Consider the following 24,693-nt stretch of genomic DNA (forward strand, 5'->3'; position numbering starts at 1 on the left):
CCAGATAACCCTACCTGCTGCAAATCATCCCAGTCACCACGTTTTTTTCACTTTCTAACACCAAGTTTAAGCAGAAAATATTTCATTAACATGCTATAATTACAGTTGTTTATAAACAAAGAAACAATAAACGTAATTGTCAGTTTTTGTGTTTGTATTGCATGTTATTATATGCAAGACTTTAGCTATAATATGTGAAGTAGAACAGTACAGATAAGAATGGATTTTTCATATGTATAGAAGTCATCTTACAAAAATTAAGAGTAATTGCAGATACCTGAGAAATTTATGCACTGTGTAATTACAAAGTACTAGAAGTCCAATTGTAGACTTTTTGATAATTGGCAAGATTTTCATTTTCTTCCTTCTTAGTTTAAATATTGCTTTATCTAAGACGATTTATTTTTTGTTTCATATCAAGTTAGTAGGTTTCCAAAGGGAAGATTTTTCTAGAGCTTTTCTATTTGTTTTGCTAGGAAATAAATTTCCAGGAACTCTTTATGTGTACTTTTTATATTAAGGAATAAGCTTACTGAGTCTTTTAAATAAAAACATATATGTATATATATATAAAGTATATTGAATCATTTAAATAAATGCATAAATAAAAATCATGATACGGAAAATCATTTGGGTCATCAGTAAAGAATTACGCAGCTCATAAAAACTTTCAGTTGAGAAAAGAATAGCCAAGAAATCACAAAAGTTATTACATAATAAAAGCATATTTTGAAAAGTAAGTTTCTGAAGACTTCCTAGAGCGCCTCAGTCCTATAAAATTAAATGAACCCTGTACAGCACATTCTATCTTTTAGAAGAGAATAGAAGAGAACAGAATAGCTCAGCTGGAAGGGACCTACGAAGATCATCAAGTCAAAATGCCTGACCACTGTAGGCCTAACCTAATGTTAAAGTATATCATTAAGGGCATAATCCAAATGCCTCTTGAACACTGACAGGCATAGGGCATGAACCACCTCTGTAGGAAGCCTGTTCCAGTGTTTGACCACCCTCATGGTAAAGACATTTTTCCTCATGCCCAGTCTGACCCTCCCCTGGCGCAGCTCTGTGCCATTCCCAATCATCCTGTCATTGGTTCCAAAAGAGCAGAGCCTGGCAACTCCCTCCACTTCCCTTCCTCAGGAAGCTGCAGGGAGAAGCGGGGTCTCCTCTCAGCCTCCTTCTCTCTAGAAATTCCCTGTGGTTTGAAAGAAAAAAAACAAGACCTTGAAATCACAAGCACAAACATTGGCAATGTTTATCTGGAAGAAGCTAATTCAACTGTAACCAGACTAAGGATAATTGTTCTTTGCAGTGCAAAGCTTATAATTAAGAGAAAATAATCAAGACTTCAGAGGACTGGAGAGCAACAGACCATAATATTCCTAGCAGGAGTGATGAATATAGGCAAAAAGAAAGGAAGGAAGGAAGGAAGGAAGGAAGGAAGGAAGGAAGGAAGGAAGGAAGGAAGGAAGGAAGGAAGGAAGGAAGGAAGGAAGGAAGGAAACTAAAATAGGGGTACTTAGTTTTATCTTTTCATATTTGCTTCATACCTTCAAATGAATAAATGATGCTTTGTTTAAAAACTCCAAGGGCAAGGAAACAGACGTGCAGCTGGGGTCCTGCTCCCCAGTTTCTCTCTGTTATTTGTCCAAAGGCTGCCTAAGCCAAACTCTGTAGCATTTAGCCAGCACAGACTGGTTGCAGGAGGGATGTTCCCAGAATCTTCTCTGTGTGTCCTTTCAACTAAAGACCTTGTTTACCTACCACAAAACTAACGATTACCTGGGCTGCCAATGGATGTTTCCCAATCTAACCAGAGAGTAATGAAGTTTCCAAAGGTCCCTTGCTCTTGAAATGGCTGACATGTGTGAGTGAAGAAACCCAGTTTTAACAAACCTGAGCCTATTAAGAAATCATTTTGACAGAGTATTTCCAACTGTCACTGTTGAAGACTTTTAAAAGATTCTTTTATATTTTTAATTTTATTTTTCTTACTATTGGTCTACATACTGTCGAAGAAAACAGAGCCACATAACCATGTCACACCTCATGGATTTGATTGTTTACTAATATATTGTCACAAACAGAAACAGGACAAGTGGCAATGGGTCTGAGCAGCAAGGCTGAAGCACAACGTAAGTGGTACAAAAAGCTTAGTGGTGACAAATGAATTTCTTCAAGGGAAAAGCTATACAAGAACAAGCACAGTGAGTATTTGTTCCACTTCACAGGTGTCTCATGAACATAGTGGCAGAAACCAGATCTTTTCAGAAGTCAGGTCATAACCAACAGCAACATAGGCTTTGGAAAAGAGTTACTTTGCTAAACTCAGAATCACAGAATCACAGAATTTCTAGGTTGGAAGAGACCTCAAGATCATCGAGCCCAACCTCTGACCTAACGCTAACAGTCCCCACTAAACCATATCCCTAAGCTCTACATCTAAACGTCTTTTAAAGACTTCCAGGGATGGTGACTCCACCACTTCCCTGGGCAGCCTGTTCCAGTGTCTAACAACCCTTTCGGTAAAGAAGTTCTTCCTAAGATCCAACCTAAAACTCCCCTGGCGCAACTTAAGCCCATTCCCCCTCGTCCTGTCACCAGGCACATGGGAGAACAGACCAACCCCCACCTCGCTACAGCCTCCTTTGAGGTACCTGTAGAGAGCAATAAGGTTGCCCTGAGCCTCCTCTTCTCCAGGAGGAACAAGTGGCTCCCTCAGCCACTCCTCATGGGACTTGTTCTCCAGACCCCTCACCAGCTTCGTCGCCCTTCTCTAGACTCGCTTGAGCACCTCCATGTGCTTCTTGTAGCCAGGGGCCCAAAACTGAACACAGTACTCGAGGTGCGGCCTCACCAGAGACAAGTACAGGGGGACGATCACCTCCCTAGCCCTGCTGGTCACACTGTTTCTGATACAAGCCAGGATGCCGTTGGCCTTCTTGGCCACCTGAGCACACTGCTGGCTCATATTCAGCCGACTGTCCACCATCACTCCCAGGTCCTTCTCTGCCTGGCAGCTCTCCAACCACTCATCTCCCAGTCTGTAGCTCTGCTTGGGGTTATTGCACCCCAGGTGCAGGACCCGGCACTTGGCCTTGTTGAACTTCATGCAGTTGACCTCAGCCCATCGGTGCAGCCTATCCAGATCCTCCTGCAGAGCCTTCCTACCCTTGAGCAGATTGACACACGCACCTAACTTGGTGTCATCTGCGAACTTACTGAGGGTACACTCAATGCCTTCATCCAGATCATCAATGAAGATATTAAAGAGGACCGGCCCCAGCACCGAGCCCTGGGGAATGCCACTGGTGACCGGCCTCCAACTGGATTTGACTCCATTTACCACGACTCTTTGGGCCCGGCTATCCAGCCAGTTTCTAACCCAACGAAGCGTGTGCCAGTCCAAGTCAAGAGCAGCCAGTTTCTTGAGGAGAATGCTGTGGGAAACGGTGTCAAAAGCCTTGCTGAAGTCAAGGTAGACCACATCCACAGCCTTTCCCTCATCCACCAAAGCGCATCACTTTGTCATAGAAGGAGATCAAGTTCGTCAAGCAGGACCTGCCTTTCTTAAACCCATGCTGACTGGGCCTGATTGCCTGCTTGCCCTGCAAGTGCTGCGTGATGACTCTCAAGATAATCTGCTCCATGAGCTTCCCTCGCACTGAGGTCAAACTGACAGGCCTATAGTTTCCTGGGTCTGCCCTCCAGCCCTTCATGTAGATGGGCGTCATGTTTGCTAGCCACCAGTCAGCTGGGACATCCCCCGATAGCCAGGACTGCAGATAAATGATGGAAAGCGGCTTGGCCAGCTCCTCTGCCAGTTCTCTCAGTACCCTCGGGTGGATCCCATCCGGCCCCATCGACTTGCGCACATCCAAGTGCCATAGCAGGTCGCTAACCATTTATTCGTGGACAGTGAGGGCCACGTCCTGCTCCCCATCCCCTTCCGCCAGCTCAGGGTACTGGGTATCCGGAGAACAACCAGTATTACCGCTAAAGACTGAGGCAAAGAAGGCATTAAGCACCTCTGCCTTTTCCTCATCTTTTGTAACAAGGTTTCCCCCCGCATCCAGTAAAGGATGGAGATTCTCCTTAATCCTCCGTTTTGCATTGATATATTTGTAAAAAGATTTTTTGTTGTCTTTAACGGCAGCAGCCAGGTTGAGCTCCAGATGAGCTTAGGCCTTTCTAATTTTGTCCCTGCACAGCCTCATAACATCCTTATAGTCCTCCTCAGTGTCCCGCCCTTTTTTCCAAAGATTGTAAACCCTCTCTTTTCTCCTAAGCTCAGGCTGCAACTCTCTGTTGAGCCAGGCCGTTCTTCTTCCACACTGGCTCGTCTTTGGGCACGTGGGGACAGACCGCTCCTGCACCATTAAGATTTCCCTCTTGAAGAGCGCCCAGCCTTCCTGGACTCCTCTGCCCTTCAGAACCGCCTCCCAAGGGACTCTACCAACCAGTGTCCTGAGCAGCTCAAAGTCAGCCCTCCAGAAGTCCAATACAGCGGTTTTACTGGTCCCCTTCCTGGCCTCGCCAAGAATAGAGAACTCCACCATTTCGTGGTCACTCTGCCCAAGACAGCTTCCGACCACCACATCTCCCACCAGTCCTTCTCTGTTTGTGAAGAGAAGCTCTAGCGGGGCGCCACCCCTGGTAGGCTCACTAACCAGCTGCATCAGGAAACTACCTTCCACAGAAACCTCCTAGACTGCTTTCTCTGGGCTGTGTTGTGCTTCCAGGATATGTCAGGGAAGTTGAAGTCCCCCACGAGAACAAGCGCCGACGATTTTGCAACTTCTGTCAGTTGCCTGTAGAACTCCTCATCCGTCTCCTCATCCTGGTTCGGCGGTCTATAACAGACCCCGACCAGGATGCTAGCCTTGTTGGCCTTCCCGCTGATCCTAACCCAAAGGGACTCAACCTTGCCATTCCCAGCCTCGAGTTCCACAACATCGAAAGACTCTCTAATATAGAGAGCCACACCACCACCCCTTCTGTGCTGCCTGTCCCTTCTGAAGAGCTTATAGCCAGGCATTGCAGCACTCCAGTCATGAGACTGGTCCTACCACGTCTCCGTGACGGCAACCAAGTCGTAGCCTGCCTGCTGCACGATGGCTTCCAGCTCCTCCTGTTTGTTACCCATGCTGCGTGCATTGGTGTAGATGCACTTCATCTGGGCCATTGTCTTATCTCCCGGCCTTGCCATTGTTCCCCCTGGCACAGCTCCAACAAGCCTTGAGTGAATGAACGGCTGTGCGAACGGCTGTGTGGTGCTTAGCTGCCCGCTAGGGGAAACCATGACAACAGCAATGTAGTCATGTAACCAAATTGAAGCCAAAACTTTCAGCCCGGTCCTTGACCTGGACAGGGAGTGAGGATCCGTATCCTGGCATTTATACGTGATAGTTTATGTGCAACCAAAGTAAATACTGCAGTCGGAGGTCATGGTGCTAGATTTTGAAAAGTCCGGCATAAAGAAGAGATCTCAGAAAGGCAAATTTAAGCAACATTAATGTCAAGCAAAGTCCTTCTGATTGCTATATTCTTTATCTGTCGTGACTAGACAGATGAAAATCTATGACGGCAATTTTGCCTTTTAGGTCATTTTCTTTTTTATTTTATTTAAGTTTATTGATCTTATTTTAACAGGCTCTGTACTAGTTTTCCTCACAGAATGACTAGCAGAAATATGAGCCTTACGTGCCTTTTGTATTTAATTCATTAGGTCAACTCTAACCACTAAGCCAGGTTATTTCTATTAGCGATAAGGAGCAATTGAACCTTAAACATTGAAACCTAGGTTGATGAGCCTATTCCACAAGGTCTCATGACTCCACACATGTGAAGTGAAATCTGCCAGGTGGGGATCATTTGACGTTTGCTATAAAAGAAGCATGAGGAATATGGGAAGACTTGCCACTCTAGGGGAGTATGAGGTTCAGGTTACTTAGGGTGCTTTTTCTACTGTCCTTGTGAAATGGAATCAGTGTTCCGAAGTAGGCTGCTTTTTCATCGTGTTTTCTACAATCTCTGTGAAATACTATGGGACACTCTATGAGCGAGTAACATAGGTGGTGTCTACTCAGAATGGGAAAACCCTGGTAGTGCTACTTCCCCATGAAGTTGTTTGGTAGTAAGTAAAATTCAGAAGCTGGCAGGTAAGTGCTCCAGGGTTAAAAATTTGATGTGGGTTGGGGAGCTTGAGGATTTCTTTAACCGTAACTATAACATAGAACTTGGGGTTTTTAAAAGCTTCTGTCATGTGGTCATGGATAACACGATCCGGTCCTGGTCCCCGGTCCTGGTCCCCGGTCCTGGTCCCCGGTCCTGGTCCCCGGTCCTGGTCCCCCGGTCCTGGTCCCCTCCGTTTTCACTCGCAAGCTCTCCACCTGTCCTTCACCCTCCCCCAGCTGGAGCTCGGTACACTCTAATTGCTCCCTCACATAAGGGCAACCCCACCTCCTTGCTTCCCCAGCATGTCTCTCTTAAAGAGGATGTAGCTCTCCATGATTGTGTTCCAATCATGTGAGCTGTCCCACCACGTCTCAGTGATCGCAACGAGATCGTGGCCCTGCGTCCGAATGTAGACTTTGAGCTCATCCTGTTTATTTCCCACGCTCCGTGCACAAGCACTTTAGGAAAGCAGCAGGTATAGTAACCCCGGAGGATGCAAGAAGATACTGGACGGGGGATTGGGAATGCTACCTTCTCTGAGGAGCCCTCAGACAATCCTATGGGAGAGCTCGGAAGTTTTTCCCTGTCTTCAACAGTGACAGTGGTGTGAAATATGTTCATCTGATCCGTGGCAGTATAGAACAATGCTAGGGCTGCATGGTATGATGAATGTGACCTTCTGTCCTACAGACCCTTCTATAAGCACAAGTCTAAGAAAAACAGAGTGGTTAATGTACATGTATGTAGTTCTTGTACCTTGCAAAGGAATGTTTTAGCAATTCGTGTCAATAGAGAGCATGAAGGGAAATGTATTTGTAGGCTTTTACTTGAAGTCTCTGATATCTGGGGGGGTTCAGAATAGCTGCTAACTATTATGACTATTGCATGGGACACTATGCAAGTCTCTGGTATCTGGCCAGGAGACTAAGGAGACGGGGAAAGCTGAAGAACGACTAAAAGACAAAGTTTGCAGGGGATGCTGCACAAGTCTCTTACAGCCAAGCTGGACAAAGGAGAAGGACCGGAGGGAGGAAGACTATGAGCCTTCCGCATGAGAGACCCCCAGAGGGACCACTGGAGACTGTTATGCATGCTCCAGTAGGAGGGTTTGGATTCCGGAAACTAATTATAATAACCCTGTTTTTTTTAGAAGCAGTAATGAACATGTGTTAGCCTAGGAGCGTAAAAATCAGCTGCTTGATGTAACTGGTGTGCGTCTTGGTGGAGCAGAGATTCCCAGCGCACCCAGCGCTGTTTGCTTACCTCTATTCCTTTAATAAATTGTAAACTTTGATTATAGTCCTATTTTGAAGACTGAGCCATTTATAAGAGTAGTGAGGACTTCGCCCAGTCCTTCTCTGTTACCTTTAGCTCCCCTCCCTTCCCCCATCAAACCTAGTTTAAAGCCCTGGTAATCAGCCCAGAGAGCTTGCTCCCCAGAACACTTGTGCCCCACTTGCCCAGTCCTGGTCCCCAGATTTTTGCGCCAGGAACATGATTCCACAGAGCCTTCAAGCCTTTCTGTAGCTTTAAAGATGCTGAAATGGTCCCTGGCTTAAGAAGAACTAGTTCCCCGCCTGGCACTACGAATCATTGCTTAGGGCTAAAAGCTGAGGCTCTTGTCTGTTACGTGAACAGCCAGGGAGACTCGGCCTCCCTTCTCTGAGTTCGGTGCTGCCTAGCCTTAACATTTTCAGTACTCAGTAGCGTCCCCCAGGCTCTCGTATTTTGAGAGGGATTGCACTCCCCTTACATCATATGGGAATCCCAGTTTTCTGTCTCAAGAGTGAATGGTGTAAGGCACTTCTGAATCATTGCAGGTTGTCGTTGTTGTCCATTGCAGTGTAAATTAAGGTCATGCAAGTACCTTCTACCGTTTCTTCTTCCCTTTCATTTGTTGTCTGGTTTCTACCAAATATTAACATATTTGGTGAAATGCCTTAAAACAACATTACTTTTTAATTAACAACTTTTTTTTTTCTCTCTAGGTCTGCCAGTAGCTAACAGAGTAGAAAGGTGTGCCTCTCTCTCTTTTTTGTATAGAGTTAGAGGCAAGCCTGATATCCAGCCAAGACGGACAAAGGAGAAGGACAAGGACAAAGCCTGGGAGGAAGACTATGAGCCTTCAGCACGAGAGACCCCCAGAGGGACCACCGGGGACTGATATGCATGTGCCAGTGGGAGGGTTCGGAATCCGGGAACTAATTATAATAACACTGCCTTTTCTAGAAGTAGTAATGAATATGTATTAGCCTAGGAGCAGAAAAAGCTGCCGCCTGATGTAACGTGTGTGCGTGTTGGAGGAGCCCAGACTCCCCGCGCACCCAGCGCTCTTTACTTGCCTTTTATTAACCCCATAAATAAATCTCATAAAGCTAAGTTGACTCGGAATTTATAACAGTATGATGAAAAGTGTTGCACTCCAAGTTGGGAAGGGGAGAGGAAAATGCTCATGTATATGCGAGAATTGTACTTAGACAGCTGATTACACCTTTGCATACACCTTTTCAGGGAAAACTTTAAACCCGAGAAGCAACAGGCAGTTTTCTACGTTTCTTGATATGATAACATGATATATGATATAGGTATGATATCATACCTGTAGTCTGCTGCAGGCTGAAAAGTAGCCTGTGCCTCAGGTACCGTTTTATGCCTTTGCTTGTGCTACTACATCCCTGTAAGCCTTCAAAAGAGAAATAAAATCATCCTACCAGAAGAAACACCGTCCAGAAGACACTTGAGTTTTTAGGGCCTGAGTTCTCACTGAAACCAAAGGCAGGGATCTTACTGACCTGAAGAAAGAGGCTTTAATCTCTCCTGGCTTGTTTACTCCTGAAGGAGCGTGAAAGAGATGCGTGTCCTTGTATGTGAAGAGGAGGTGAAGGAACAGCTAGTGCAAGGAACACGAAAATACATTGCGCCAGACTAATAGGTGGCTGGCTCTGAGCTGGGAGACTGCAACAGAAACACAGAACTATCTAGGTTGGAAGAGACCTCCAAGATCATCGAGTCCAACCTCTGACCTAACACTAACCAGTCCTCCACTAAACCATATCACTGAGCTCTACATCTAAATGTCTTTTAAAGACACCCAGGGATGGTGACTCCACCACTTCCCTGGGCAGCCTGTTCCAGTGTCTAACAACCCTTTCGGTAAAGAAGTTCTTCCTAAGATCCAACCTAAAACTCCCCTGGGGCAACTTTAGCCCATTCCCCCTCATCCTGTCACCAGGCATGTGGGAGAACAGACCAACCCCCACCTCGCTACAGCCTCCTTTGAGGTACCTGTAGAGAGCAATAAGGTTGCCCTGAGCCTCCTCTTCTCCAGGAGGAACAAGTGGCTCCCTCAGCCACTCCTCATGGGACTTGTTCTCCAGACCCCTCACCAGCTTCGTCGCCCTTCTCTGGACTCGCTCAAGCACCTCGATGTCCTTCTTGTAGAGAGGGGCCCAAAACTGAACACAGTACTCGAGGTGCGGCCTCACCAGAGACAAGTACAGGGGGACGATCACTTCCCTAGCCCTGCTGGCCACACTGCTTCTTATACAAGCCAGGATGCCGTTGGCTTTCTCGGCTACCTGAGCACACTGCTGGCTCATATTCAGCCCACTATCAACCAATACTCCCAGGTCCTTCTCTGCCTGGCAGCTTTCCAACCACTCATCTCCCAGTCTGTAGCTCTGCTTGGGTTTATTGCACCCCAGGTGCAGGACCCGGCACTTGGCCTTGTTGAACTTCATGCAGTTGACCTCAGCCCATCGGTGCAGCCTATCCAGATCCTCCTGCAGAGCCTTCCTACCCTTGAGCAGATTGACACACGCACCTAACTTGGTGTCATCTGCGAACTTACTGAGGGTGCACTCAATGCCGTCATCCAGATCATCAATGAAGATATTAAAGAGGACCGGCCCCAGCACCGAGCCCTGGGGAATGCCACTGGTGACCGGCCTCCAACTGGATTTGACTCCATTCACCACGACTCTTTGGGCCCGGCTATCCAGCCAGTTTCTAACCCAACAAAGCGTGCGCCAGTCCAAGTCAAGAGCAGCCAGTTTCTTGAGGAGAATGCTGTGGGAAACGGTGTCAAAAGCCTTGCTGAAGTCAAGGTAGACCACATCCACAGCCTTTCCTTCATCCACCCAGCGTGTCACTGTGTCATAGAAGGAGATCAGGTTCGTCAAGCAGGACCTGCCTTTCATAAGCATAAAAACTTCATAAACATAAAAAACTCCCTGCAGCACTGTTGCTTGTCAGCTTCTGCTGGGTACTTCCCTGCAAGAACCTGGCTGTCTTACAATACTCCTGCATGGTTTACTCTTTTCACAACAGTAAATATATATAACAACCTTCTCAGTCGGCTGTTGTCAAAATACAATGGATCATATATATATGAATTTGCATACAGGATGGCATGTATAGTGTATATATATGTACAATATTGCTTTTATCTCCAAAGCCACATCAGCTCAAAAACTCTTTCAGGATGTACTTACCAGGAGCACCTTATTTGCTTTGTTGCAAAAAGCACACGAACTTTCTAAAGACAAAATAAACATCGTCACCTGAAAGCTAATTTTACACACCTTTCTATTTCCCAGGGAAATTCTAGTCAAATTATTGATTTTTTCCTCTTACACAGATCAGACACCTTTAAAATATGCTAAACAGGAGATATAACACAAAGATATATTTTTTTTTTTCCCAGAATACAATCTAACTGATGATTTTTATTACCCTCATTACAAGAGATACCCATTCAAAAACGTATGATGTGGGAATGGAATTAATGCTCACCAGAAAATCTACTGCAGCATACATTATAAAACTAGAACTCTGCTGAAGTGTACTTCAGAGGACAACTAATGTTCAGGGTTGGAAAAGCAGGAATAAATAAATAAAAAGGATTTCTACCTTGCTTTGGCTGAGTTATGTCCAAATCCTGAGCTTGTTTTTGCTATCTTTTGTCAACTATCTCCTCAGGAGAAAATTCTGTCTGACTGAAAATAGAGTGATCTGATCAGACTCCTGCTTTAGCTACAGTCTGCTTTAGCTGAGCTGAAGATGGAAAGTTCTTCCACTGTGCTGTCCTGAAGAAAAAGCTGAGGGGTCATTTATTGTAAACTCAATGTAAGCGAAAAAAAAAAAAAAAAAGTCTCTGCATTGTCACAAAGACATTTTGGATCACATTAGGGCTGTTTCAAGTAGATTACTCTCCATTTGTGTCAGGATGTTTGTCTTCAAGAGAAACTGTTTTCCCATTGAGATTTTCAAGAGACAGCATTTTATCCAGGCAGCTGGGTGCTGGAAAGAGTTTTTCATTAGGGAAAAATGAATGATGCTTTGTTCAAAATACATACTATTGACATTTTAATAGTACTTACTGCTTTGTAGGATGCAGGCTTTATAAATATTTAATTTAATCCAGGTATATCATTCCACAGTTATGCAAACCTATAGATTGGTCCAGCTCTCAAATCAACAACCCCATAATAAGACACTATAAAACAGAAGAGATTATCCAAACATGCGAAACAGACCTGAAAAATAATGTCTTTGTTTTAAATGGAAGTGGTATTGACATCTATGGGAGTTTTGCCAATATCACAAAAAAAATCAAGTTTTATTTTGTTATGTTAGTGTATAACTTTGTAGTGACTGAGTTTCATATACAGCAATCTATGAGCTCTCATTGACTAATAATTTATATTTTATATATTCTGTTGTTCTGCTTTTCAGATTTATTCTGGTGTGACCTTTCCTTCCACAGATGTGATGCTGAGGATGCCTTCAAATTCCTGCTTATTGTTGCTCCTGGAAGCTAGAGGGTTACGTTTGCCTCTGAAACAGAGAGACTTGTTTTGATACCTAGGATCAAAAAATCCTGCATGAAATGAAAAATATGAATTTCCGTAAGGATTAACTCATCTCAACGATGATACTCATTTCTTTATTTGGATTTAGTTCACTAAAAATCATATAAAAATGATGCAGTAATACCATAAGCACAAGAAATAGTTGTGCATACACATACAGGGTACTGCTCCATATCTTTAACATTCAGTACTCATGGGAACTAAAATCTCGTGAAGTGCAATCTCGAATAGTTTCACCCCATTAATTACCGAAAAATTACCAAAATGATAAATTAAGCAACCCACAGTGCAGTATTGTAATGAATGTCTCTAACCCACAGAGAACCCTGTTCTTTACCAGTACCAGAAATAATGCTGCTGAGCGGTGACTGAGCTGCCTAAGCAGCTCAACCAGTGTTGAGAGGTGGAGCCCAGAAAGCCAGCGGGAGGGAGAGAGCTGCACAAACAGAAGATGCCAGCTGTGCTGTGCCAGGGCCTGGAGAAAGCAGGGTCCCTCACACAACAGAGAAGGAGGCTGTGCTCCAGCATGGGGCTGGCACAGAAGTGCAGCAAGCATCAGGGCTTGCCAGAAGCAGCAGAGATGGTTGAGAAATTGCTGGATCTTTATTGAGAATGAATGAATGCAAAAGCCATTTGGGGTTTTCTAAAGTGTGTTGTCATTTCTCTTCCTCTGCCTTCCCCACACAAGTGCTCTCAGGTATTTAAACTTCAGGTATATGTTTTGGTCTGCTTTCATAATGGGAACACTTTGTTTTGAAAGAGTTTCTAACCCAGAAGTTGAGAAAATATCCTTGAAAACAAATTATCAGTCTGTTCTTTGTCAAGCAATGAACATCAGTGAACAAAACAAAGGCACCAAAGGGAGCGTTTAGACTAATGATAATAATTATCAGGGAAGGTGATCTGGAAACACAACTTTATTTGTAGACTCAGGTAAGAAAGTGGGATTTACGCTTCAGAGAAAACAAAAATGCACACTGAGAAGTTCCACCCAAGTCCTGTCAGCAAGATACTGTTTTCTTCTTTTATCACACATGGGCACATACCTGGGAGATTGCTCAGCAGATCAGTACTTCATCCATTTCAGTGGGTGAAAATCAAATCTCCTGTTGAGCCGTAAGAATTCTGTTGAGCCAATGAATCTTCAAATCTCCCATTGAGTCATAAGAACTCCTTTCTCATCAGTGGCCTCATTTTTTCTCTGGTTTCTCCACATCTGTACATATGAAGACCTTCATATTGATACAGTAGTGAGGACAATATACAGGGAAAAAAAAAATTCTTTTATTGCCTCCTTATTATTCAGAATATTAAAAGCATCACTGTGACAAAACTTAGAAAACAAGTCAGTGTCTCTGCAAGTTATTGGGAGTTTCATCACTGGCTTCAATGGTTCAGGGTTTTACTTCTTCCACAAGTTTCTAGTCACAAGAACTTGCCCTAGAATAACAGGTACAGACTCCCCCAAAAGTTAGACGAAGAAAAGTGATATCCTGCAAAAGAAGCCAAATGAGAAATAATATTATGAAGTGTTCCTGTAGTTCTGCACAAAAATTTGTCTGAAACTCTTTTTCCTCATGCAATAATACAGAACTTAGGCCATGGATCAAATACAGTGATTGGGTGATATCACAATTCCAGGAAAAGTATAAACAACTGAGGAAACTTGTTCTTCTTTTTTGAACCTACTAAATTAAGAAAAAGATAGAAACTTCAGTCCCAAACTGGATTATTGAAAGCCTAAGTATTTCAGCATGGTAAGAAGACAACAAACAGATACCCTACCATGTTCAGATCAATTCAATTGCTTTGTTTTAATAACACTGTAAAGTTTAAATTACTGGCAATTTGTGTAAGCTAGATTGTCTGGTGTTTCGCTGTAATTAAGAACTTATCACATTGTCAGGTACAACTGAAAGGCAGAACGCTATCTTAAGCTTTCAGTCACTAAGCAAAGATGAAGACTTGGCCTTGTATTAAATGAGGCACAAAACCAGTAGATCAGAATCTTATCAGATTGAACTCCAGGTGAACCACACCTTCACAATGCAGATCCTTATTCTTTGGAAAGTGAGAGAGAAGGAAAAGAGCTGAGCTGAGCTACATGCTATCAAGAATATAAGATTTTCTCGCAACATTTGTGAGAAACCCAAAGTTTATTGAGTTGTAATATTTTTATTCTGGCTGTTACAAGAATAGAAACAGAATGGGTATAGATAGAATTAAAATATGGAGATAAGATTTCTAATGCGGCGTGGATCTTGGCAATTTAAGGGAGGTTTTAGATGTCTTGGTTGCATTAATTAAAAAATATCCACTATGGGAAAAGATTTGTGTGTTTCCCTTAATCAAAATTGAACAACCTTCTTTACAGAACAAAACAGCTCAGTAAAGCAAAGTTTCTTTAAGTGGGAGGCTAAAAAAATTGTTTACACCTCTGAAAACTTTCTGACAGTGACAGTCACTTGGGATTTCTCAAGGTGTGCTGTCCCATGGTAGATTTATCCCATATCACATCACCAGCATGGTTCTAGTACACATGAAGAATTCCAGTCTGCTGAGATTCTTCACCCAGAGTGTGGTGAGGAACTGGTACAGGTTGTCCAGAGAGACTGTGGATGCCCCATACTGGTGTTCAACACCAGAATAGAGGAGGCCATGAGCAACCTGATCTAGTGGGTGGCATTCCTGCCTATGGCAAGGGATTGGAAATAGGGGATCTTTGAGGATCTTTGAGGTCCTTTCCAACCCAAACCATTCTACAATGATTCTAATGACTTGAGCTTGTTCAGGAATAAGAGAGGAAGGAGCACCAACACAGCCCAAGACCTGGTCCTGGTAGAGCTCCTCCCAGAGCTGCAGTGAAAGTGGATGAGAAGTCTTCATGCATGGCACACTAGAGGAAAAGGGAGAGAATTAAAAACCTAAGAAGAGCAAAGACTTTCCGGCACTGTGTTTCAGGTTACAGAGATGACTGACAATAAAAATAAATAAATAAATACATAAAAACAGAACAGGTGTGTATTTTTTTAAAGACATGCTGAGATTACAGCTAGCATTGTAGCCACACTCATGCTGATGAGCTGCATCGCCTTTCTACCTTCTCCCAAATGCAGACTGTGCACCTCCTTCCAAACTCTATGTAAGTTGCCACGGAAACCACCAGTGTGACTGTAGAAGTGGGGGTGAATTATAATAGATTTCCTCCACATATATGTAGCATCCATCACACACACAAAAGTGAAATGACACAAAACAGCAGGCTCTCTAGGCCATTTTCACCCTGGGGAGGAAGGATCCGACTGCAGAACTGATCGCTATTGATCCTCATCCCTTTGAGCCAAGGGTACCATGAAGGAAAGCCCATCAGCGCTCTGTCCCTCTTCAGTTGAGATCAGTGCAAAATGCCAATCAATGTCTGTTTCATTTGTTTTTATTTTGTCGAACCTTTGTAATCTGCCAATAGCCACATTTTCCTTTACTCTGATTTTGCATGTTGCTCTTACATACTGACATAGCATTTGGAACTTATTCCTTTTTGTAAGCAAAAATGTTTGAGGATCATTTCAATCCTATTAGCTGTCTAACGATGCGCTGTACACAGATGTCTCTGTCTCAAAACTTAGCCATCTGAAAAGAAAATAGGGATAGTGAAAAAATAAACAAGATAGTAAAAACAACGTTATATGTCTCTCACGTAAGGTACATGGTTAGCTCCAGCCTTTACAATTTGTCCCATCCATTTGAGAGATTAAAATATTCCTAAATTGTTTGACAAATTTAGAGAGAAGAGGTGAAAAATAGCACTGTATGTATAAAGAAAGCAAGCTGTAGAAAAGGAGAAAAGGGAGGTAGGGGATTTTATTAATTGTTCTCAGGTTTTATTTTACTGGTTTAAAATTAAAATGCGCTTATGGAATCTTCTGGCAACTCAAAGCTTTCTAATGGCTGTGTGTGGAAGGACGAAGTACACTGGAATATTCAGACCAGGTTACTGCGGAGTTCTTCATATTGCACTAGTCGACTGAATCTTGTTTAGGGAATTGGGGGGAACATGACCAGAAAGTTTTTGTATGTGTGTTTGTTTATTTGCTTGTTTTTCTTCAATGTAACAACAATGCCTCTTAATCTGAACAGTATTTTTCATGACTGATTAACATTGTCTTCATTCTTTATACCATATTTTTCTTTTTACTGTTCTTTCCTGCTCCACTGGAAAAAGAAAAAAAAGAGGGGAAGGGGAAGGGGAAGGGGAAGGGGAAGGGGAAGGGGAAGGGGAAGGGGAAGGGGAAGGGGAAGGGGAAGGGGAAGGGGAAGGGGAAGGGGAAGGGGAAGGGGAAGGGGAAGGGGAAGGGGAAGGGGAAGGGGAAGGGGAAGGGGAAGGGGAAGGGGAAGGGGAAGGGGAAGGGGAAGGGGAAGGGGAAGGGGAAGGGGAAGGGGAAGGGGAAGGGGAGGGGAGGGGAGGGGAGGGGAGGGGAGGGGAGGGGAGGGGAGGGGAGGGGAGGGGAGGGGAGGGGAGGGGAGGGGAGGGGAGGGGAGGGGAGGGGAGGGGAGGGGAGGGGAGGGGAGGGGAGGGAAGGGAAGGGAAGGGAAGGGAAGGGAAGGGAAGGGAAGGGAAGGGAAGGGAAGGGAAGGGAAGGGAAGGGAAGGGAAGGGAAGGGAAGGGAAGGGAAGGGAAGGGAAGGGAAGGGAAGGGAAGGGAAGGGAAGGGAAGGGAAGGGAAGGGAAGGGAAGGGAAGGGAAGGGAAGGGAAGGGAAGGGAAGGGAAGGGAAGGGAAGGGAAGGGAAGGGAAGGGAAGGGAAGGGAAGGGAAGGGAAGGGAAGGGAAGGGAAGGGAAGGGAAGGGAATTACGTGGTAAATTAAATTTCACATCTTACAGAGCTATAAAGTCTAGGCAAACGTTGCAAGCTTAAGATTTAAAAAAAAAAAAAAAAGAAAAAAAAAAAGAAAAGCCTAGACCCCAATCCACTAAACACTTATCTAGTCATAAGCACATGAGTAATTTAAGTGGATTATTGGATTGAAGCCAGAAGATAAATGTTAAATATGTGTCTAGCCCAGCCAATGCACACAATCTGTTGCTAAATGTGACATTTACGTATATATATGTTTTGCATTTTCAGAGATAAGAAAAGCTGTTCATAAACCAGAACATAAGGCAAAAATCGTGATTAAATTCATCCTGAAGTATTTCTAGTGACATAGTGCAGCATTGAATAATTTTGTTTGGAAAGGTCTTGGAAAAAACAGAGATTGATACAATTTACATTTAGCTCATTTTTAAATAAATATGGCAGGCAGACAAGCTATGAAGAATAAAACAGGTACCATGCACAATTCAAAATTTCAAGACAACTAAACACTATGGAGTGTTTTTGATATTATGTTTTTTAGTGGCATTGAAAGACAGCTGTGAGTTAAAATTACAGTTTAATTGGCATTAATGCATTTTCCGTAAAATCACAGAAGAGCAGCATCTTACCTTTTTTTTTTTTTTTTTTAAACTGAAAGTGAAGAGGAAAAAAAAAAAGACTTTTGGCTCTCCAAGGAAAATAATTGTTTCATTTTGACAGGAAAATTGAACTAACTGCAAAGAACGATGAGTGAGTGTTTCCAATCTCAAGTTTTGCAGGTTTACCTGTCAGATAAGTTCAACTTTTCTTGGTTCAGATAGCATATTCATATTCTCATAGGTGTGGTTTATGAAAAACAGGCAAAGCTAGAGTTAAGTAAATAGAGATACCTCAACACTACCACAAACCAGATACTTAAAGAAAAGGAACTTTCCATATACCAGTATCCTGACCTATGATAGATTCACCTCAGTGGGACTCTTTGGCTTAATTCACCGCAGTCTCATAAATTTGAAAAGGCATCCCTAAACCTTACATTCGAATCCTATTGATGTCAACAGTCTTTGCATTAAACTCAAACAGCCTAAAGTTAAATCTTTAAGGCACTTTGTGCTTATTATTGCTACACTTGGCCTTTACATATCTCATCCTCCAGGAAATCCACTTACGCACTGGGGCTCCCTACAGATTCATAGCCAGAGCTGACAATACACAGCAGAAGGGAGGGAGACACTAGCATAAGCCTTAGAGGAGAAGGAAACTTAATGCTTACTCTGGTACACCGGAAGGGAACTCCCACATTTTACAATTCATAACTCAATAACCTAAGCTAACATTAGCTACACAAATCATATTTTTCAAAGTCAAATGAGGCCAGACCATTTTTCCTAAAGAACACTGTAGCACTGTGTCACCCCCAATTCAGCAGTGGTTACTGTCCCACTTTTCCTATCAATAAGAGATGTAGCTTCTAACCCTCCATTTTGATTATGAAGTTTTAAATGCAATTTTCCTCCTGTCCAATGTTTTTCACTGCATATGGACCTAACTATCCTCCCTTGTGTTAAAGGGAATAACTAGAAATTAAGGGAAACCTTAGTCCTTAAACTTTCTCAGAACAGAATCTCATAGTCTTGTATACCATAGATTGGAGGTACAAAGGTCCTAAAGTTGTCACTGGAGGAGAGGTGAAATCTTTGATAAGCGTATTGGAAATTCATAGGTCTGACCTGAAAGGATTATAAGTGCACACAATTGTTCTTCAGCAATGTGGCCATCCCTGCAATCTTATAATCCACTGTGAGGAACAATACTGGGTGCCACTTTCTCAGGTTGGGAAACCATCTTTCTTTTGGTAAAAAGATGATGTCCTGCTTCAGAAGGAGAGAACTAGTCCAAACAGCAGCAGAGAACAGAAGCCACACCTAAAAACCCATATTCAGCCTTTTAATGCCCAAAACCTTTTATTAGATATTTGGCAGGAAGCTTCCAAGAAAAGTGGAATCTCCAGTATTCCAGTTCTTCATAATGATCATTGCAGATCTATATCATATGATCTGCCAAGCACCATAATGAATGTGAAAAGATGGCATACACATCTTCAGATCTCCAAAAGTATTTCTATATTTGCCCAAAGACAGGTGATATATCTGTTTTTCTCCAAGGTATTGACATGTATGCTAAGGTCCATAGCTACATACTCCAAAGAAACTACAAACACAGCTGGACAAAGGCATCCCAAACCTGATGGGCTCCCATCATCTGAAATTGATGCTCCCATCATCTGGAATTCATGTTCCTTCTGCTCCTTTGCTTCATGCATTGCCAAGAAAGATCAGAGAGGTACCTCTGAGAAAGACATACTATCACATCTCACCACTGGCTAGTTCCTGTAAAATGTCATACCAAAAAAGCCTATTGTTTGTGTTCCCCATATCCCACCACTTTTATTCTAAGGTAAAGATATACTTCTCCTCCACACAGGAGAAACAAGACTCCCAGAGGATCACTACAAAGCCCAAACCCTCCATACCTACCCTGCTGAAAAGCCAGTAGATCAGCCTCACTGCAGAGAAGGGTCAGCCACGTGTCAAGGATGGCAGGCTGGAGAACTTTCAGTTGATTTTTTTCACCTCTCCCACTTAGGAAACATGATTTTAGAATTCCAAGATATTGCCTACATGCTCCCTTCTCTGACTTGCAGATATGTATAATGTCATAGTTATACATGAATACATGTCATTCAAACACAAGTTTCTCCTCAAACACCAATTTCCACAACTGAAGGAGCAAGAAGATAAATATACTGTCAAACTGAAATGAGTTCTAGCAAAATGTTTGTCCTGAAATTTCTTCAGACATTTTTGCAGGCAATAAGCCCTCCAGTGTACAGGAAGGCTGCATTTGTAATCAGGTTTCTCTCAGGAATTCCTCATACTTCTAAACTGCACTACTGTTGAGGTAGCTATCACCACAGTACCTTAAAAAAAAGAAACAATAAATACATAAATCTAACTTTTGCTCACCACAGATACTTGCCCAGAACAAGCTACTCATGGGAGTATTTATTCAACTTTTTAGACCATTTGTGACCTGCAAAGAGTTCCCTACTGTCCTGGCTGTGCTGATTACAGGTTGGTGAATTTCACCACAGCTCATAAAAGCTCAAAGTTCTCCATCTATGAGAAACAGCTGAGAGAGTGTAGATTTAGACTAGATATTAGGAAGAAATTATTTATTATGAGAATGGTGATGCACTAGGGTCCTGGTTTCAGTTAGAACAGAGTTAATTTTCTTCCTAGTAGCTGGTAGAATGCTATGTTTTGGCTTAGGATGAGAAGAGTGCTGATAACACCCCGATGTTTTAATTGTTGCAGAGCAGTGCTTATACTAAGCCAAGGACATCTCGGCTTCTTGCTCTGTCCTGCCTATGGGCAGGCTGGGGGTGCAGCAAGAGCTGGGAGGGGACAGACCCAGGACAGGTGACCCAAACTAGCCAAAGGGGTATTCCATACCATCTGACATCATGCTAAACAATACATAGGGGTGGCTAGCCAGGGGAGGGGGGCTGGACTGCTCGGGGTTAGGCTGGGCATTGGTTAGCGAGTGGTGAGCAATTGCATTGTGCATCACTTGTTTGTACACATTATTAGTAGTAGTACTATTATCATCATTGTATTATTATTATTATTGTTATTATTATTTTCCTGTCTTATTAAACTGTCTTTATCTCAACTCACGGGCTTCACTTTCCATTTCTCTCCCCCACCCCAGAAAGGGAGGGGGGAGGGTGAGCAAATGGCTGTGTGATGTTTAGCTGCCAGCCGGGTTAAACCACGACAACTAGGATAGGTTTCACAGAGAAGTTATGCCCTAGGAATGGGACATCCACAGGAAGGCCTGGTTGGATGGGTCTTTGGGCAACCTGAACCACTGAAAGCTTTCCCATCCCATTGCAGTGGGGGTGGAGCTTGATGATCTTTGAGGTACCTTACAAACTAAATCATTTTGTGATTCTATTCTATGATTCCATGAAATGTGAGCAAAAAAAACAACACATGTACAATGACCAGTGATGCCCAAACTGTTCAGCTGGATATGAAATATAACACATCTTTAGAGATATAGATTATATAGATTATAGAGATATTAGAGATGTCTGTGCCTGAGCTTAATGTCCACACTTGCACACTACCATGCACATAACACAGTCCAGCTGCAAGTGTGCATTAAATTCACCCTTTTCTAAAAGTGTCAGACTGGCAGTGCTACATCTTCACTGTGTATTTCCTGTCTGTCTAATTCCCTATCTGTACACCACCAAGAAAATTCAGGAGGTTCACCTCAAGCTATCTGTTGTGACAAGTAATAAGGATTTGTGGACATAATGTGTAATGTATATACTGTGAACCTGATCTGAGAGTGACTAGGAAATGCCTCTTGCCATCACAGCAATTTATCTGTTCTGTACCAAGTAAAGGGTATTAAAAGGGATTAGGTGAGTGTTTTCCTGGCATACCACAGGTGAGGCCAGACATCCCAATGTGATGTGTTGGAAATGTTTTAAAAGCCTACATTTAAAATTATTCTCTACTAACACTTCAAACACAGTTTTTCTCTAACCTGTAAAGAAATCTCATTTACTATGTTGAAATTGCTAAATATTATCACAGGACCAAATTCTCTGAGTTTTCCCATTTCTATTCACTGATCTCTTTTCAAGTATGACTTGCCAATAGACACTGAGAAAAACAAACAAAAATAATCAACAAATTTAACACACAAACATAAACACACACAAAAGTGTGATTATGAAGCTGTCTTCACATAGGCAATGTTTGCAAGTAAGCTGAGACATGAGAAATGATAATTTATTATGTGGTGAATCTGTTTTATTCCTTTGGAAAACCAGGTCTGACATAAAAAACCAGCCATATATGCTGAAAGATCAAAACAAGTGTTCTTAAGTAATTCCATGGGTCATGTATAGTGAACAATCAGATGCAAAAGCATCAGTGATGGTCAAAAACTTTTGTTCAGCTAGCCAGCTTTAAAGAAACTTTTCCGCAACTTCAGCAATTTGTACAAGTTCATTGCAACCAACAACATATTTTCTGTTCTAAAATATCAACCCATTACTGTACATTCAGTGTATGGCACATCATAAAGACATGACAGGTTGCAGCACAGCCCACAGTATTCAAAAAATCAGTTATTTCCCTGAAAATTCTGACCAAATCCTGCATCCTTTCACAAGATTTCCCATTTCAGCTTGGGATTTGCCCAAAAAACTGTGGAATTTTACCTATGAAAGAAAATGGGTTTTGTCTTTGCTCACACATTTAATTAATCATTAATGAATAATTTTATTGTGTACTATTCACGTTTTTGTTTAAAAAGTGTATTGTTTCTAGATTCTTAAAGAGGTCAAGAACAACCTGAACCCCCAGTATTTTAATTCACCTCACCTTAATTCACATATGTGGAGCTAGATGTTTCCAGTGATTAAGGACACGAATTTCTCTTAAAGAGATTTTTCTGTGCACAGTTAGTGATCTCACATACATGAGAAGCCGAGTGCCTGTGAGATGTTTTCAAGTGATAAGGAGGAGCTCAGTGACTACAATTAAACAGCTGCGTTACTGCAGATTACATGGCAACTTCGCATCTAAAGCAGTCACCAGCTGGAGCAAGCCTCTCAATCTGGGGATCAAAGTTGTTTCTAGTAATGAGTTTGGTTTAGCTCTGATAACACTTACACAGTTCAGGACTGCTTCAAAATAGTTTAAACTTTTATCCCAATTACTTAAAGTGTTTTTGTTGTTGTTGTTGTTGTTTTTCACTCAGAAGTACTTTTGTCTGCCAAGTCATTGCAAGAGGAAGAATTGCTCTTTTAGCTCCAAGTATGAACAAGCTAACAAAGCACAAGTAGGATCTGGTCTCATGTTATTTTAACTTGCATGTTTCTACACTGTACAGTTGTGATAAGAATGTACACTCCAAAGGAGACAGATGCCACCCAAAAGTCTGTTGCACCATGAATGACTGTAAAGACAAATTTGGTAGTGGAGCCAATATCTACTGGCTGGTACAGTCTAAGAGGTTTTTCATCAATTTAAGTCTAATCCTCAAACCTCAAAACAAAGTAAAAAATATCCTAAGGCTTCTCATTTCACCAATAAAAGCTTATTGCATTGATTAGCTTGAGGTACAAGTAAAATAAACACTGCTAATAATATAAAAAACTTCAAGTTTGTGATGCATGAGAGGAAGATAAGGAAGAAAAAATAAAGTTTGTTCCAAATAATTTCTACCTGATTAGTCTCTACAGCTCTGAACATGCAAACTGAACCTAGAACAAAGAGAGAGAGTGGTTTGTGAAAAGAAATGTGTTTCCTATCTAGCAAGGCAACAACATGAGCTATCATGTTATCCCAGATATTCTGCTGTGACCCTGGGGACTATGTCCAACAAGCATACTTGCTTATTGTAACATAAGTCCTTACATTCTTCCAAAAGCAACAGGAGCAAAATATGTATATATATAAACACATATATGGATATGTATATATATACATATATAAATATATATATTATATATATACATTATATATATATGTAGTGTACTGCGCACAGCTTGGCTCCTCAGTGACGTTTCACTCCATGAACTGGTTTTTTGTGCTTCACTGTGTGCCAATGCAGATATTGTTACTTCCATTGTGTTCAAATATCATTTCAAGGACCACTGGTCAGAATTGTGGCCCTAAAAATTCTCACAGGATTCAACTACAGGAATGTGAAGTCGATATCTAATATGTCTGTCTGTGCCCAGAAATGTCTCTATGCTCTTGATACTTTGCAGGAAGAAGGTGCTGTTCATCAGCTACTAAAATCATTTTGCACAAGCCATAAAGTGGGAGATACTTCCAGTTTGGTGCATTTGGAGGTAATAATTTGTTTATAATGAACTCACCAACCTCACAAAACAAGAAAGTGTTTATTTGATTTTCTATAAACATCTGGATAGAACTCGGGACAACATATTGGCTGCCATCATACTAGCAGGGTATCTGATGAAATATTAAAAATATTAATATAATTTTATTTAAACAAAATTATTCATTTCTCCATTTTGCTCATTTTTAACTTAAGGTAGCTTCTTGGAAGGTTATGTAAGTCTGATCCAATGTAATCTAATGTTTGAATTTGAACCAACATAGTTTAATTGATGCAAACACCAACTTTAAAATTTAATTCCTATTGAGTAGTAATATTCAGATTAACTAAATGTCAATAAATGTTGATTTAATTTAAATTGAAGTGCACTGTAATTTTACCTATACTTCAGTTTACATTATTGCTTTGCAAACTCATGATATAAAATATCTCTACTAGTGTAGAGAAAAACATTCATTTTTCATCTACTCTGGAGATTAAACACTATTGAGATCAGTACAACTTCTTACAACATAAGATCCTTCTGAATCTACTTAAGGTTACCATAATCTTCCTGTTCTAAATTTAGCTATACTTTATCTCCTAGATAGATTAACAGTCATTAAATAAGAACTCATAGGTTATAATGAGTAGTCTTTCTTGTTTCATGTTTCTTTCAGTGTTTACTGGGTTAATGTTGATAGATTCCCATCCATACAACAGCCCATCGATGCCAGTCTAATTTTACTTGTTTTGTCACTTATCTTTTGGAATTCCACATTGGTGAAAAAATATTTCAGAAACTCATCTTCCTATACAATCTTTCACATATTCTGGATTGTTGCTAAAG

General features: G+C 42.0%; 1 long non-coding RNA gene across 1 annotated transcript; it reads left to right on the forward strand.

The window, feature by feature from the left end:
• Window positions 1–5,883: 5,883 nt before the first annotated feature.
• LOC137851077 (uncharacterized) lies at window positions 5,884–8,559 on the forward strand. The gene is made up of 2 exons (XR_011092988.1): window positions 5,884–6,164; window positions 8,169–8,559. It is a non-coding gene; the product is annotated as an uncharacterized lncRNA (long non-coding RNA).
• Window positions 8,560–24,693: the final 16,134 nt, after the last annotated feature.

Source organism: Anas acuta, chromosome 2, assembly GCF_963932015.1.
Source record: "Anas acuta chromosome 2, bAnaAcu1.1, whole genome shotgun sequence".
Classification (NCBI taxonomy): domain Eukaryota; kingdom Metazoa; phylum Chordata; class Aves; order Anseriformes; family Anatidae; genus Anas; species Anas acuta.